A 15,108-nucleotide genomic window follows, 5' to 3' on the forward strand; every position below is an offset into this window, starting at 1 on the left:
ATGGCCTGGATTTGGAATCCTCACATCTTAGGCCAGAGATACATGCCCAAGTAACATTCTCAATAAAGGGACATTTCCATTACAAGCTGGGTTTGGACCCCAAAGCCCACTCTGGTCTCTGAGTGAGGTGAGCTAGGCCACAGTAGGCCTTCTGGAGCAGCGGGGCTGGGCACAGACCTGGGCCTTCTCCTCCCTTTGAAGCACAGGAGGCATTCTTGGCCTCTGCCCAGAGGGATGGCCTTTATTAGCTTTTGTGTCTCCCAGTGGAGCTTTTGCTCTAATCCTTACCATAACTTCCTGAATAAATAAAAAGATGCAGAAGGGAACGACTGTGGCCGAGTTGGGTCCCTGTCTAACACCTAAGGGCACTTCCCATGGCCTGAGAGGGAAAGCCTGAGCCCGGCTAATGGTAGGCACTTTAATCACCCCTAGTCACCCTGCTGATGAAGAAGGGATTCTGTTGTTGGGGTGATGGGAGTGCTGAGCACAGAGCACGCGGCACTGCACAGGTGGGGTTGGCAGCCCCTTTACTTGTCACACATCCTGAGAGTCTGGAGGAAGACACGGCACAACCCCCACAGCCACGCAGGGCTGCACCAGGGAACAAAGGGAACAGCCCCAGCTGCAGGAGGCAGGCTTGGCAGTGTCGAGAGGGTGAGAGACCCCCTGACCCCCAGGGGAGGACGTGAGTGGCCTGTTTGAATAATTCTACAGTCTGGCAAGAAAACTGAAGACTGCTACTCAGGGATGAGCAGGAGCTGTGCCCAGTCCCTGTGATAAGAAGGGTCATTAGCCAAAGGAACTTCTTCCACTGTAGCAGAGTAGGGAGGGAATGTATGGTTAGGCCATTTGAGGCCCTCCTGGTTTTCTTCAGATGTCAAAGCAAGCATAATACTGGGCCTTAGTTTTAGTCTTCATACCACTGTGGTACACCAAGATAGAGAAGCAACCATAAAAGTTTTGATTTATGTATGTCCTATTCCTTCTTCAATTTTCATGCTCTTAAGGTTAAGACACATGCTTGTCCCTCCCCTTTTGTACCCTTCATGAGCCTTGGAAAATATCCTGTCTTTTTTGATGGAATATTACAATAACCCGAGACTTAGTTGGTTGTCAAAGCCAGTATTTATTTGAACAGAATTGCCATCCACAGTCTTTACTAATTTATCAAATATTTATAGAAAATCTAATCACAGCCCATTTGTATAGAAGCTGTATTTATCAGAGTTCTTTGGTTACAGGCAACAGAAACTGAATCTAGTTGACTTTAGAAAAAAAGAATTTATTGGACTAGATTTGAGTAGTTCATGAAACTAAAAAAAAGCTTAAAGAACTCAGACACAGAAAGGACAATAAACAAAGAAGCTCTGGGGACCCTCGTCACAAAAATTAAAGGACATTCTATGAAAGGCAGCATAGGGGAAATGCATTAACTCTGCTCCATCAGTTAGCTGGATTAACATTCAAACTCCAGGAAGAGTCTGACTGGCATGGCTGGAGTCTCGGCCTAGGAAGGGGGGCATATTGATTGGAAATCCCACCAAATCTGCAATAGGTAGTTGATGGTTTCTCAAAGGAAAACCAAATGACTGTTTATACAAAGAAAGGGGAAGGGATTCTAGTTAGGCAAAAACAAAAGCAGGCATACATTTCTAGAGCTAGGTTATTACCTTATATGAATTAGAAAATCAATGATTATTAAGCAAAACAGGTAAATCATATTTTAACCCATTTGGTCGTGATTTCTACACTGTGCGTTGTTTTGTTTTGTTTTGAGACAAGCTCTCACTTTGGTGCCCAGGCTTGAGAACAGTGGTGTAATCAAGCTCACAGCAACCTCAAACTCCTGGGCTCAAGTGATCCTCCTGCTTCATCCTCCCAAGTAGCTGGGACCATAGGAACCTGTCACTATGCCCAGCTAACTTTTTTTTATAAAAATAGGGTCTCACTATGTTACCCAAGATGGTCTTGGCCTGAAATGAAGAATTTTTAATACTAGATTTGTTGTTGATTTAATCCTCAGACAGGACAGTCTTGTCTCATACCCCAACCATATATCGCTCAAGAATGAGTCTTTCTTTGTTCACAAAGGAGAAACAGGGCTATAAATGGATCAATGAAAACACAGTATGTTAAGTGATTTTAAAACTATTTAATGAAACCATATGATGTGCACCCTGAAATATTACATTCATGGGCAATAAAAAGAGATACACACACACACACACACACACACAAATACAACTTTCCACACATAAGGAATTTTTAATGAATGTATGCACACACAATTAAGTCACAGCTCAAATAACAAATATGTAACCCAGATGTCAGCAGAAATTCCACATTCCTTTCCCTACCAATGTTTCCTAAGAATCCCAGAGGTTTCCATATTCAATGTCACGTTTGAGTCTTAACTTTCTGCTGCTCCAGGAATCTTATTTTACTTTTATTTTTGCCTTATTGCTGCCTTTTCTCTGTTTTTGCACCAAACCAGCAATATAATCACTAAGAAAAAGGGCATGTTGAGTCTAGCAGACTTCTCTCTGAAGGTTGGTGCAAAAAAGACCTAACAGATGAGAAAGTGTTCAATTCCTGTACTCCTAAAAGTCCTTCAAATATTTCCAACAATCCAGCCTGCAGCATCCTGCCTTGTGTTTCAGCCCTCTCCTTCTCTCTTTCTTACCAGTGATTTTCCCATGTTACTACGCAAAGTGATTCAGCTCTCCTTATGCAGCTCCGGTTCTCCCTTGGCACAGCCAAGCACTCCCTAGCTATCAGACAACGGGCCACCTACATCCTCACTAGTTTCTACAAGGGAAATGGACCAGCATATTTTTTCCTCAGGGATATGAATCTTGCTACCCATCCCTGAGAGTTTTGCCTGAAAGGGGGCAGAAGTGGCTATCGTTTGCATTTTAAATAACAGTCTTCTTCTGTCACAAATGCTCTGTGTGAGCCTATGAGGGAAGGGAGATTGTGGGCCTGAGTGATAAGGAAGAGTTCTGCAGAAGGACTAGACTTGAACGCATGACTGAGATCTAACAATGTAGGGATAGAGTTTTAACTGAAAACTTCTTACTACAATTTTCTAACTAGTACATATATTACTTCCACTGTCTTTTCCAAGTCTTATCAAAAATGTCATAAGTAATATCAGCATAAGAAAAAAACTATTGCAATACAAAAAACCAAGAGGGGTACTGTCAGGCAAGTAAAGAAATAAAACAAATGGCAAATGGCCCCAAAGGTGAAGAACTGACAACTCTATATAATTGAAAGAGTAATACTCTCTGCCAGAAAAAAAAAAAAAAAAGAAAAGAAAAAGAGAAAGGAGAGAGAAGAAAGAGAAGAATAAAGAAAAGGGGGAAAAAAAGAAGGGAGGGAAGGAAGGTTGGTTTTCCAGAAGAACTTGAAATTCTAATATCAAGGTCAGTTGGAATTATTATAAAAGAAGGATCTGGATTTGGGGTGGTAGGCTGGGTGAATAATTAAAAGTCTGCAGAACAGCTGCACCAGTCCCCAGCTCTCAGAATTACTGGCTCTGCTGTTTGCCTGCAAGATGCAGTCTTCCATTTGGAAAATAAATGAAAAATCTGATACAGTGTATTCCCAGGATGGTTGTTGGGACCAGAAATGCAGGGAGCTCCCTAGGTAATATATGATCACTATGAGATCCCCAATGAAAAACAAGCAACTTGAATAACGACTGGTTGTACGTCTTTCTCTCAGTTTCTTTTGTCAATTGCCAAAAGAAAGCTAGCCATATTCAGAAGCTGACACTGGCAGAGAAGCAGGGATTTTTCACTTCAGCTGAGGAAATGTACTCCAGCTACCAATCCAGGTCAGTATAAGCCACTAATACATATTAATCACTAATTCACCAAACCTTTGAAGAAAATGAGTAGCAGGAAAGAGAGGGGCAAACTCAAAGAGCAGAAGATCTAATTCCTGCAGGAACAAAGATAACAAAACAAAACAGAGTTGAGAGCGTATTATACCCCAAGGAAGAGCAGATGTCTGGCTGGGCACATTGCTTCACACCATAATCCAAGCACTCTGGGAGACAGAGGCAGGAGGATCCCTTGAGCTCAGGAGTTTGAGACCAGCCTGAGCAAGAGTGGCTGCTCTTATACTGAAAAAAAAAAAGTAGAAAAAGTAGCCAGGTATTGTGGCAGCCACCTGTAGGCCCAGCCACTTGAGAGGCTGAGGCAAGAGGATTGCTTGAACCCAGGAGTTAGACATTGCTGTAAGCTATGCTGACACCAGCACAGTAGCCTGCGTGACAGAATGAGTGAGACTCTGTCAGAAGAAGAAGGAGAAAGAGAAGAAATGTCTATGAAAAAGAATCTATCAGGATTTTGAAAATTAAAAATATGATTACCAAAATAAATAGCAGATGGCCCAAATAACAAAATTTACATAAAGGAAAGCAGAATTAGTAAATTAAAATATGTGGCCAAGGAAATTTCCTAGGGTATAGTAAAAAGTAGTGAGATGAAAACAGTGAGTGAGAGTCAGGAAAGACATTCAGGAGAACCAACATTGATGTAATTGGAGTTCTAGAAAAGGAGAATGCCAGGAGGAAATCACCAAATGAATAATTACATAGGCATATGAAATACTGCCCAGCATCAAAACCCAATGAAATGGCATTTTACTTCTATCATATCTGGATGGCTATTACAAAAAAAAAACAAAAAACAAAAAACAGAAAATGACAAGTGTTGGTGAGGATGTGAAGAAATTGGAATCCTTGGGCATTTCTAGTGGGAATGTAAAATGGTACGGCCATTGTGAAAAACAACATATTGTTCCTCAAAAAATTAAACATAGAATTTTGACATGATCCAGCAATTTCACTTCTAGGTAAACATTGAAAAGAATTAAAAGCGAGGATATTTTCCTATATATTATGTCAGCATTATTCACAGTAGCCAAAAGGTGAAGAATAACCCAAAAATCCATAGATAGGGGAGCAGAGAAGCAAAATGTGATAAAGCCAAACAATGGAATATGATTCAGCCTTAAAAAGACATAAAATTCTGATACATGTTACAACATGGATGAACCTTGAAAATATGATTAAATGGAATAAGTCAGACACAAAAGGGCAAATATTACATAATTCCACTTACATGAGGTATTTAGTGTAGTGAAATCTAGACAGACAGAGAGTAGAATAGTGGTTACTAGGGGATGGCAGAAGGAGGAAATGGGGAGTTACTGTTTAACGGTCATAGAGTTTCAGTTTGAGTTGATGAAAAAATTTTGGAGATGAATGATGGCAATGATTATGCCACAATTGGAATGTCTTTAATGCCACTGATTCTGTACTTAAAATTAGTTAAAATGGCAAATATGCTTATTTTACCACAGTCAGAAAATTTTAAAGTGAAGCAAAACATATTATAATATCGCCTTTGCATTTAAATAAATAAATTAGACATTTTTAAACAGAACAAAAACTTAGCTGAGATGGGAGGATTGCTTGAGATCAGGACAGTTAAAGACCAGCCTGAGAAAGAGTAAGACTCTGTCTCTACAAAAAGTACAAAAATTAGCCAGACACGGTAACACATGCCTGTAGTCCCAGCTACTCTGGAGGTTGAGACAGGAGGATTGCTTGAGCACACAAGTTTGAGGTTGTTGTGTGCTATGGTGACACCACTGCCCTCTAGTGGGAGACACAGAGCAAAATCTTGTTTGATTTAAAAAAAAAAAGTATGGAAAATTTCACTGACAACTCTTTGAGTGATGAGTAGGAATAATTTTAAAATAAATAAACCTAGACACATCATGATGGATTTTCTGAATTCTAAGATTAAAGAGAAAATCCCGGGGCACCTTTATTCCCAGCACTTTGGGAAGCTGAGGTGAGAGGATTGTTTCAGGTCAGGAGTTTGAGACCAGCTTGTGTTATAAAAGTTTCATTTTTCCCCTGAAGCTGCATCAAAAAAAAGAGAGACAAGAAGTTTGAGAAGAAGGAAAGAGAAGATTATTACTTTGCCAACAAAGGAGGAAAATGGTAGACAATGGTCTCAAAATCCAAATTACTGCTTCTCAGCAGAAGGACAGAGCTTTTAAAGGTTCTGATCCCACAATCCCATCTTGGGATGAGACAATCTCACAGCCCCTGCAACAGTCTTGTGACTTCCACCCAGATTAATCCCATCTTTGTTTAAGAAGATTTTGTTACCCCTCAGTTTTAGTTCTCAAAAAGTGAGGGAGACAAAGTATTTTTGCCATTTTTTTTTCAGACTATTCCCTCTGGAGCACCCAGGAAACATACTGAGACCCTGTCTCTATTTTAAAAAAAATTAAAACTTAGCCAGGCATGGTGGCACATACCTGTAGTCCTAGCTACTCAGGAGACTGAAGCAGGAGGATTACTTGAGCCCAGGAGTTTGAGGTTGCAATGAGTTATGATTGCACCACAGTACCTTAACCTGGATAACAGAATAAGACTATGTTTCTAAATAAATAAAGAATTCTAAAAACCATGTAAAAAGGAAAAAAAGATTACTTATTGCTCTGGACTAAATTTTTCTCTCCCATAAAAATTCATAACCTCCAAGGCTATAGTATTAGGAGGCAGGGCCTTTGGGAAGTCATTAGATCATAAAGATTTCCCATCATTTCTTGGATGGGGTTAGACTTTTTATGAAAGAGACCACAGAGAGCTCCCTTGTGCCTTCTGCCATGTGAGGATGCAGTGAGAAGACTTGTCTATGAAGCAGGGAGCGCCAGGTACCAAATCTGTTAGCACCTTGATCTTGGACTTTCAGACCCTAAACTGTGAGAAATAAATTTCTGTTGTTTATAAGCTACCCATTCGCAGTATTTGTTACAACCATCCCCCAAATAACTGGGACACCTACCACAGAGAAAAAATGATATTGGAATCTTACCTGCAATATATGATCCTAAGAAACAATGGAGTGGTACCTTCAAGGTTCTAAAGGAAATCATTTTGAGCCTAGAATTCTTTCTTCAGCAAAATGTCATTCACAAGTATGTGGGGAGAGTGCGAGTTTTGAACATGTAAGATCTCAGTTTACCACTTACAGATCCTTCCTAGATTGATCAATAAAAGATAAAATACAGAAAACTGAGAGATTAATTTCAAAAATCAAGTGTAATTAAAGGAAAAAGACAGATGCTAATGGGAATTTTAAAGTTAAATAATTATTGATACTATGCTATAAAACACTATAATTTTTAAAAAAAAAACTATAATTTTTAAGAAAAAATAAGCATAACAAAATAATTCATAATAAGGATTTAGAATTCAAAGTAGTTTTACCAAAACCTAGGAGAGGGAGAGTGGTAGAGAGAGGAAGTGAAAAGATTTATCTTGTTCTGAGGGGGGTGAGATTTTTAAATACCAATTAAATATCAATTTGAGAGAAAATACAAGTTTATTAAAAGCTTAAGAGTAACTACTGGAACAATGAAAATAAGTTCTAGAACCTTCAAATACCATGGGAATAAAAGAAAACCTTATCAGCAAAAGAGAATAACTACTGCCTAAAACAACTCAAAACAAAAAATTAGCAAAATCAAATGAAGATAAGAAATCCTTACAAATAGAATACACAAAATGAGAAGGTAGGAATAGGATTGATTTAACAAGCATATATACAGCACTTGCTGTGTCCTAGGCACTGTTCTACATGTTTTACAAGTATTAACTGACTTAATCAAACATACAGTTATCTCAATAAATATGAATGGGTTAAATTCTTCAATTAAAAGAGATTCTTATGCCTTAAGTTGTGTTAAATAAAGGGAAGAGAGAAAGCAAGAGAAATAATCCCTTTAAACAAAATGACTAAAAGAGCTAGAAAGTTTATCCCAAAACAAAACAAACAAACAAACAAAACAAAAAAAACAGAGATGACAATATTATTATTGAACACACTAAAATTGAAATTGAATAGGATTCAATGGAAGAAAAAACTCTTTTATAGTGACAAAGTTGTAAACTGTAAAAAGTTACGACTTTCAGAATAATATTAAAACATGTTCATTTAAAACTATTAGTAATACCAGGAATTGATTCAGGTGTTGAAAAGAGAAAGAGGAATTTTCGGCAAAAAAGAATTACTCAATCAGTGGGTGGTCATAACTTGGCAATAGCAAGGCCACTTTGACTAAAACCAAGGGTTTGTTGAGGAGAAGGCTGAGGAAGAAACAAGATTGGAAAGGTGAGGCAGGTTGGATGCCAGGTAGAAGGGTCTAGATTTTACTTCCAAGAAAGAGATGTGATAGAAGGTGTTCTTTTGGAAGACAAATAAGGATTCAGCATGCGAGACTTGCTGGGGAAGCTATGGAGCACTGGCAACACAGGCCAAAGTGCATGCTCATACTTAATAAATTACTATTACATTTCCATATTGTCCTTATGTTTTTAGACTATCACCAAGATGTGTTTGCAAGTTGAATTCAATAATGCACATGAGGCTCGGCGCCTGTGGCTCAAGTGGCTAAGGTGCCAGCCACATACACCTAAGGTGGCGGGTTCAAATCCAGCCTGGACCCGCCAAACAACAATAACGGGTGCAACCAAAAAATAACTGGGTGTTGTGGCGGGCGCCTGTGGTCCCAGCTACTTGGGAGGCGGAGGCAGGAGACTCGCTTGAGCCCAGGAGTTGGAGGTTGCTGTGAGCAGTGAAGCCATGGCACTCTACCCAGGGGCTCAGCTTGAGGCTCTGTCTCAAAAAAAAGAAAAAAAAAATGCACATGAAAGCCCTCTGAAAATTGAGGTGCTATAAATATGTAATATTAATATTAATTATTCTCATTCATTCCATAGTATTATACTTAAATACTTAGAGTCTCTAAACCATGATCATAAATTTGTATCCATATTCCTTTTCCTGTAGCTAATTGGAAGCTTTGAAGAATTTGATCAAAGTGAATTCTTTCACCAAGGATCTGAGAAAAGCCAGAGTGTGAGCAATTATGACAGAGGCTGTCCAAGCAGAGATGGATGCTTTCCCTCCACTTTCTCTCTTTGCACTGCATCCCACTCGAATCTGTTGAGATCGAATTAGGATATAGAAATTTCGGAAGGGTCAAATCAGCTATGAGGATATGGTCTTCTATGGGAGAATTTGGGTTTTTTAGGACATTAAATAAGATTTATAATTTTAAGATACCTACTTTTCTTTAAGAAAATATAATTCTTGACTTTATAGTGCTTAGGATATGTACAGGAGCAGGCATGAAAAACGGATTTTCCTGGTTTGGGGAACTGTTGTTAATGATGCAGTCCCCAATCACCTGCATCAGTGGAGGGGAGCCAGAGTGGAGATAATCCCAACAGCAGATCATTCGGGCAACACAGTGCTCTTTAGTTTGGGAGTACATTCAATTACTTTCTTTTCTTGCAGCTAGGACTTTCTAATTGTGTGTTCCCCAGGTTAATGTTCAAAGTAATTTGCTATCCCTGACCACACACCAATTTATAATAAGAGGAAAGGCCCAGGGGGGCTGGTTGGCAATGGGGCATCAGCCTGGGATTTGCCACAGATAATTATGGATGAGTAATTTGCAGCCAGAACATTGAGAGTTCTTACACACTATATATTTTGTCTTAGGAGCCACTATAAAATTTCTATAATTATGAGTGTGTGTGTGTGTGTGCATGCACATGTGTGTGTGTTAGAAAGAGTGAGAGAAAGAGAAATTAAGAAGACTTTTATGATAATTTTATGGTAATCCTTTAGCACTAAAAGGGAATTACTAAAGTCTTGCTTTTAGTAATTGAAGTAACTATCTTTAGCCCCTTTCTAACTTTGAAAATAGCAGGATTTTTATTTTTAAAGGAAAAAAGACAACCATAATCTTTAAATAAATGATTTTAATGTCACATACCAGAAAAAGAACATATAAAGTTGAGGTTTATCATTTCTTAACTTTCATCAAGAATTATAATCTTCAACTAGTAAATTTTGAGCGAAAATATACTGTTAATCATTAAATTCAAGATTTTTATCAAACTCCCAAACAATTAGCACTGGCAACAACAATGTTGGGGTATACAGCACAACCCCTGGGTGAAGGGCTCAACTACAACTTAAACTTTACCTTGGAAATGAAGACTATGTAACCTAAACATTTGTACCCTCAATTAAAAAATTAAAAAAATAAAACAAAACACTGTGTCCTTGCCTGCCTGACCATGAGCACCTGTTAGACCAAGGTCGAAATCTCACCAAAGCTGAGTCCCTAACAGGCTCTTTTTGGGCTTTGGATATGCAGACTAGAACATCATTTGTAGTTGGTGTCTCACAATCATAATGGGTAACTTTCCAAAATCAAAAGATAAGAAACCATAGGTTAGAGGGACAGGGAGAGAGAGAAAAGTGAGAGTAAAAGAGAATTTTACTGATAACTTTCTGGTTCTATAAAATTCTGCAGTACTTGCTAAAATTGGATACTTTGAGATACTTTTGTGTCCTTATAATAAACTTCTCTTCAATTAACTTAGCCTAAGTAGATCTCTTCTTGCAACCATGCATAAGAAAATGCTCAACCACTATGTTAATTTTCAAGACTTCTAAAGATGGTAACAACTTACATTTCCCTGCCAGAATTTCAGAGAGAGAGACAAACAAATTTGTCATCAGAAATGAAATTGCCTCACTTTTGGTTTAAAGCCCAAATCAGTTTAGGCAAACAGGGAGTGAACATTAGTTTTACATGGCCCATAGTCAATTTACCCCACACAAAAGTATGACACAATACTATAGAGACTGAGGTGGTCAAAAATTTTAAAAATTATTTTCTGCTAAGTGGTGGTAATTTTGACGTTAAATAATTACTATATGAAAGTCTTTTGAACCATTATGATTTGTGTTTTCTGCCAGGTAGGGAGAAAGAGAGAAGAATTGAGAGGATGTACATGTGGTCCACAGCATGAATGGAAAATCAGTAGATTCTTAAATAAGGGTCTATTCTATTCCTGAGATTATGTGTGGGTTTTAAAAGACCCCTGATTAGTAAAGGAAAGTGCTGATTAACCTATGTATAGGTCACAATAAGAGACATAAACCTTCATTTTGACCCATTAACGTAAAATGGGGAATAGTTCAAGTAGATAATACTTAAGCAACCCATCAAATAAGAAAAACAATTAGGAGTTTGGGGAGGGATTAACAAACTGAGGTCAGAGATACCAAGGTCAGAATCCAGAGGGAAATAAAAAGGTTTTAAAAAAGTACACAGGGAGAGAGCTAAGATGTGAAAAGACTCAGAAGATCTTCATTCTTATGCTAACACCAGGAAAGTTCTAATAATCTGAATTTATACTAAGCTATGGAACAACAAAAGAGAAATAGAGAAAAGAAAACCTTGACAAACTTATTTTAACAGAGCGAAACCCTTTATGGATGAGCAGAAAAGGATTGCAGCTTCTAGAGTAAATACCAGGTTGAGATACAGGTGGGTAGATAAGAGGACACGTTGAAAACCTGATGTACTTATCAGGCAAGAAGAGGCCAACTGAGCTATTGGCAAGGGTAGGGCGAGGCAGGATGGATTGGGGTCTGGAAGGCTTTTAAAGGTAATGTAGATTTTCTTGGCATAATAATTTTCCTAAATCTTTTCTCCCACAATTTTTCCGAGAGAAGCTGGGCACAGGAACTCGATAGGTCATGGAGTTTAGAATTTATGGTAATCTGGCTAGGAACTGGACTGTTTAATGTTTTCTATGTAGATACCAGAGACTTCAAATTCCTCTGGTGTCTTCATTTTTGTTTTCCTACCTGACTTTTAGCTTCCCTAGGTATCCCTTTTCAAAGAGAATTGTGCCTTATGGCTCTTTTAGCTGTGATGCACAATTATACTGGAGCCCCGTTGGTGTGGTGGTAAGCCATGCAGAATGAGGACTATGCTATTAAATTTCTGTGTATTATTGGGCCTGGATCTTTTATGAGCATTTTTGCAGGGGCACAGCTTTCCCCCCTCTTCTTACTTCCGTCCATGACTCCGGCATATTGGAAAACTACAGGGGGTTTGAGTGGGAGGAATCCATATGGTTGTAACTCATGTTGTTAAAGGGTCAACTCAACTGTACTAAACAATATTGAAAAACAAAGCCAACTCTGGCAGACTTACATTGCCTGACTGTAATATTGTCTACAAATCTCCAGTGATTAAAGCAGTGTAATACTGATGGCAGAATAGACTATTGTTCAATAAAAATGGTGCTAGAACATTTAGGTATTCATATGGGAAAAAATGAACAATGATGAACACTTTACAATATTCCCTAAAAGTAACTCAAGATGGATTTCATAATTAAACTTAAAAGGTAAGCTGTCAAGTTCTTAGAAGACAACATAGCAAAATAACTTTGTGACCTTGGAGTAAGCAAAGTTTGTCTCAGAATGTGAAAAGCACTAATTACCAAGCAGATAAAAATTTAAAATTCTTCTTATCAAAAGACACTGTAAAGAAAATAAAATCTGAGCTATAAACTCAGAGAAAATATTCATGATATGTATATCTAACTCCCCTTGAAAATATGTGGCATCACCCAGACCCCTCTGTCAGACTAAAGGATTTATTCCACTAGCTCCTTAGAAAGTTGTTGTCTGACAGCCCTCAGTTGACATCTCCTTTTGGCATTCTTGTGGGGATCCAGCCCTGATGGTTTCTATTAGGGAAAGAAGCAATTTTGAGGTCAGTAATGCTGTTTACAGGGAATCAAGAGGGTGGGGATTCTAGGTTTCACTGTGGTGCCTACCAAGGTCAGGTGGTAGAGGATCTATTGTGACTAAAAGCATTTCTTCCTACACCAGTGATTGACTCAACAATGTCAAGGTTTGATTGTTTTAACTCAGGGCAACCTTGAAGAACCAGCCCAGCTTTAGAACTTTCCATGGTTTTGGCTGACACTATGTTATGACTGCACAGACGCCCAACTTCTTCCTCTTACCGATCTTCCTTCTTATAAGTGTTGATCCCCAAAGCACTCCCTAATACTTCCCATATGCTCCCCTCTCTGTGTGCTTCCTGAGAGACCCATACTGAGGAACACTGACAAAATACTATCCCTCATAAATAAATTAATAATCTTAAAGAAAAACAATCAGTTTTTTAAATAGACAAAATTCTTGAATAGACATTTCACAATAAAGGCTGCACCAATGGCCAACAAATTCATGAAAATACTGTAAATACTGGTGATCGTCCAGAGGCTGCAAGTCAAAGCCACAATAAGACAGTATGGCACACGTCCTAGAAAAGTTAACAAACAAAAGGGTTCACAATACCAAGTGTGGGAAACAAAGTGGAGCAACTGAACCTTTCATACGTGGTTGATGGGATTGTAAAATGACACCATCACTGTGGAAACCTACGTGAACGTTTCATAGCACTCACAACATACCTACCTTATGATCTAGTCATTTCACTCCCACTTACCCCTCAAGCAATGAAAGCGTATATCCACAAGAAGATTTTGAAAAGAATGTTCATCACAGGGTTATTTATGATAGCACAAATCTGGGAACTACCGGATTGCCCATCAACAAAAGGATAAACCAGTTGTGGCATATTCATGCGATGGAATACTACTTGGCCATAAATAGGAAGAAACTGGTCATACATGTAACAACCGGAATGAATCTCAGAACCACTTTGTTGAGTGAAAAAAGCATATCCCCCTTCCACCAAATTATATACTATGTATTCATTAACAGGCAAAATTAATATATGGAAGCAGAAATCAGAGCAGTGGCTATCTGGAGGGAGGGGCTGTAGACTTTGAAGAGAACTCTCTAGGATAAACATTTTCTAGGGTATTCTAGGGGTTATAACTTGGTTGCGATATTGGTTTATGGGTGCACAGACTTGTCAAAATTCATCCAACTGTGCATCCGAGATATGTGCACTGTATTATGAGGGAAAAGACATTATTTGATAAAAATGTATATGTAAGAGGGCAGAAAACCATTAATAAAACAAAGCCAGCGAGACAGGGGAACAGAAGTGGGGGACGCTCAGAGGAATGTACTCTGCCTGCTGGTCGGTTCTGAGCTTTCTGACATGTCTGCTTCCCCTGGAGATTCTGATAATAGACACTTTCTACGACATTTAAGAACACAGGAAAATTCAGAACTTTCTATGCTTATCAACGGGCAGAACAAGCATTAAAGGGTAGCGCTGCACTTAGGAGTGTGGTCCCCAGCCCCCAAAGCCGGGATTCAGTCACCAGCTCTGCCGTTATTTATGAGACACAGGCAAGTTAGTCATCCTCTCATCTATAAAATGAGGATGATAGTAACTGCATCCCTTAGTGGAACCACCTTGATGATTAAATAACTTAATACATACAAAGCTCTTAAAAATGCTTGATAACTGTTAATATCTTCTGGTTCCCTTTCTACAAAGAAAAAAAGAACTTGAACTCTAAAGTGGGTCCTTATTCATTGATCTGCTATAAAAACAAGTTTTAAGCTACATAAGTGGAGAAAGATACATAAACCTTTGAATACTTGAATCTGCCTGTATATTTCTCTGAAAACATCCTTGGCACTTGGCACTTCTGGCATCCAGTATTGATGGCTTCTATTCGCAGAAGTATTTCTGAACTTAACAATGCTGTTTGCAGAAATCAAGAGGATGTGGATTCTAGTAAAAGTTTGCTGCAGTTCCTACCAAGGTCAGGTGGTAGAGCCATCTACAATAACGGCCAGGAATATTGTCCCTTCTTCCCCAAAGAGAAAGGACATATTCTTAAATTCTTATGTTTCCATGGCTTTAAGAACATTATTTGGTTCACCTTGACAAGACAAAGTACAAAGCTATCAATGTGGCTAAAACCATTTCTTCCCATACCAGGGACTGTAGAGTGAACAGCTCATTAACTGACTTCCCTGCAACTGTGGCCTATTCATTTCACCAAATTGCATAAACTACAACCAGTCAGAATAGTGATGAAATACTGAATAGTGGATTTGCTCTTATTGGCTCATCCTTCATTCGATCAAAGGCTGTGGACATCTTCATTTCACTTCAGACGTTACCAGCGTTATCAGTGAGTCAGACCTCAGAATAACTACATTGTTACACACTAGCTATGTTAGGTGATTGTTA

The sequence above is a fragment of the Otolemur garnettii genome, unplaced genomic scaffold, assembly GCF_000181295.1.
Source record: "Otolemur garnettii isolate 467f Iridium unplaced genomic scaffold, OtoGar3 scaffold00013, whole genome shotgun sequence".
NCBI classification, from domain to species: domain Eukaryota; kingdom Metazoa; phylum Chordata; class Mammalia; order Primates; family Galagidae; genus Otolemur; species Otolemur garnettii.